Source organism: Vulpes lagopus, chromosome 3, assembly GCF_018345385.1.
Source record: "Vulpes lagopus strain Blue_001 chromosome 3, ASM1834538v1, whole genome shotgun sequence".
NCBI classification, from domain to species: Eukaryota; Metazoa; Chordata; class Mammalia; order Carnivora; family Canidae; genus Vulpes; species Vulpes lagopus.
The window spans coordinates 135,049,254-135,052,672 of record NC_054826.1 but is presented as its reverse complement, the minus strand read 5'-3'; positions in this window follow the sequence as shown (position 1 = coordinate 135,052,672).

Here is a 3,419-nt window from a genome sequence, read left to right as displayed (position 1 = left end):
TCTCAAATGCTTCCAATTAATAATACAGAAAATAGCAGAAATTAAAATCCCCAGAAGTGCATGAGAGCAGGTTAAAGCAAGGGTTGAATGAAAAAAGCCTAAGCTAGGGGACTGGAAACAGTGATTACCTAGACATGGGCAAGTGCTGGTTAATGGCTAGAAGATGGTGATGGCTAAAGCAAGGCCAAGTCAGACATGGATTACATTAGTTCGCATAAAGACATGAGGCCACAGATTCCACCATTCACAGATTCAGCAGCAACCCACTGCAAAGGGCTTGTGATCAAGACCATTTATATCTTAGAGATTACTAGTTCACAGAGTAGATCAGACCAGTGACTCCACATCAGAGATCAGGCAACATGAAGACTCTGTGAGGTTTTGAGGTTCTCTTTCTCTTCTGCTGTCAATAAGGACTACATAGAGGTCAATATTCCACATCACCATGGAGAGGAACAGAGAGAGAGATAAACAACTCGAGAATAAACATTACTTAGGCCAACCTTTAAAGTACATGCATTTAGTGGACTAGAGTAAAATTAAGTATTCCCAGCTGCCCCCTGAGTTGGCCTTGGAGATCAGATCAATTACACATAAATAAAGGTATTTTCATCTGCAGATGTAGTGCATGATGAGTACATTTTTAATCCAGTTATGCACCTACTCATCTATATTTCCTGCCTACTCCATAGCTCATATGTCCCAACCTAGATCCTTCACTGACTTCCTCATGTAATCACTAATTATTTTTTACTTTTATTGGTATAGTACTTCCCTGATCTTTACTTACGCAAATCACCATATGTACTTCAAAATCAAGCACCTCTCTCCTTCAAAGACTTCACCAAAGACTTCACCATTGACTTCAATCCATAAAAAATACTCACTTCTCTAAGATACTGTTTGTGATTATTATCACTCAGTTTAACATAAAATTACAAAAAGCAACATATTTTACCTAGTTCTTTCTTTTCTCCCATTTATCTCATATAAAGTATATATAGCCTAGGACCTTTTAGAAAAAAGTATTTTCTCATGAAAGGCAGTGTCCGTTGTCACATCTTAGAGATTTTCTGAGTTTTTCATTGTGTCTATTAGGCTCACTCTACCTAATTAAATACATATCTTTGTGTCTCATTTATTTTCATGTGCATTATTTACATAATTTCACAGTGATTTGAAGAATTTTGACATGTATGAAAAGTCTTTAAAACTAGGAGGTGCTACAAAAACCTGACATGCTATTAGATTTATTTACTATTTCAAATTAATATTGTCATTATGAACACTCAAAAGATTCATGCCATTTGATTACACAGCCATATCATAAAACTATTCTTTTAAAAATATTACAAATTAAGTGAAGGGAAAGGTAATTAACAAATAATTGAAAAATTCCATCAATTAATAATTTTACCTCATCAACTTGATACCAAAGTAGTTAACACAAGCTTTTTGCTTTATTGTCTGTCTGATACATTGTTGGAGTGTTTAAGTACCGTCTGATTTCTTCTTTATGTAACTGAAAAACCAACAACTGTGGTTAATTCACTGTCAATCCTGTGTGTTTCTGCACAATTAATCATAATAGCAGAGAAGATATGTCTGATTGAGAAGAGGCAGAAAATGAATATAATGAAGTTTATGATCCTTAAAATAATGCACATTTACCACATCAGTCTTTCTCCGATATGTCTTATATTCACCTTGAAGAAAAAAATATAAAAAGATACATATCACATCCTCATTCTATATATTCCCTTTTAACACATATGCACAATAATATTAGTTGAAATCATTTTATAATTTTTGCAAATGATCTTACTACTATCACCCATCTTCTAAATCAGGTAATGTTTTGCAAATTAAAAACTAGAATATATGTCTTTTAAGTTCTACCTTAGTCACCTCAAATCGTAACTATGAATTTAAGAAGGTAAAAAATTGATGGGCATGCTTTGATATGAATCCTATTCATTTTGATTTCATTTCTAAATAATTACACAAATTATCTTTTTTTCACTGAATATTCATAAGAATGAATTATATATGCTTTCTGGGAAATATATTAAATTTCAACCTGCTCATATTATTATGCTGAAGAACATATTATTTAGTATCAAACTTAAAATGTCGATTTAGGACCCAAGTAAGGATTTTAAATAAATGCTATTATAAATGAAGATAATTTGCCTTCAATCAACATTTTCTATTTTTTTTTACCACTTTAAGTTTCAAAAGAGATAGATGTATTTATCATACATATATGTGTATAAAGGATATATTGCATAGTATATGTCTATATAACATATACAAATATATATTATTCCATAGTTAGAAATACATGTATATAACTGTAGTTAGAAATTGCTCCCTCAGGCACCTGGGTGGCGCAATAGGTTGGATGTCTGCCTTTGGCTCAGCAGGGCATCTGGTTCTCCCTCTGCCCTCCCTCCCTGCTCAGAATACCTATCTCTCTCTCAAATAAATAAGATCTTAAAAAAAATTGCTCCCTCAAAGTGACGCCCCATTACTACCCAAGAAAAAAAGATAAGATCTAAAAAAGATCTTTATATAGTCAAAAAGGATGTATTCTTTTATGGTATATGCTAAACTTAGTATGTCTCTTACCATTATAACAGCAAAATAGAATGATAATGAAAATAATCTCACCTGATGAGTTCATTTCTTTTTCCCCTTTTGGCAATGATATCAAAATATTTAAAATATGTTTTCTTACGTAAGTACTATAAATATTATTTTAAATAAAGCCTCAATATTTTAAATACATCTGAGGCTGTTCTAGTTAAAAAGATTAGTTCATCATAGTAGTGCATGTTCATTTACCCACACAATAATTTTTAAGAAATATGATTAGAATTTACTCAGCATAAATTATTTGTACTCATCTCATTACTTGCTGCTTTTGGTGGCTGACATATCTCAATAAATCAATAGTTATGTAGCTTTAAAATTTCTAATGTTCTGATTGCATGCACCTGATTAATATATTTTGATTTATATACAATATTTAGATTAAATATAAAACATCTTGATTAGATATGTTTTATTAAAATAAGATGAGAAATATTAATAAGGTTGCTTAAGGAAACGCATTTGGAAAGCATGCTCACTGACATTTAAAAAGGATGTTTCCTAATATAAACATAAATAGAAAAATTTAAATGCCGTATTAGTATTGGAAAGCAATACTAATAATCTGAGCTTTAATTTCTTACTCTTCACCTCTTGAGCTCATACTTTTTGTGGGGAATACAGAGTTGATTTGAGAAAACAAGAATTAATCCAAGTGTAAAGTATGTAGTGCTGTTTTGTTGTTTTTATTTTTTTATTATGCAAAAGCCAACATCATGGAAAATTAGGAGAGGATGAGCCCCTGCATAATACTTTTCGGGAGT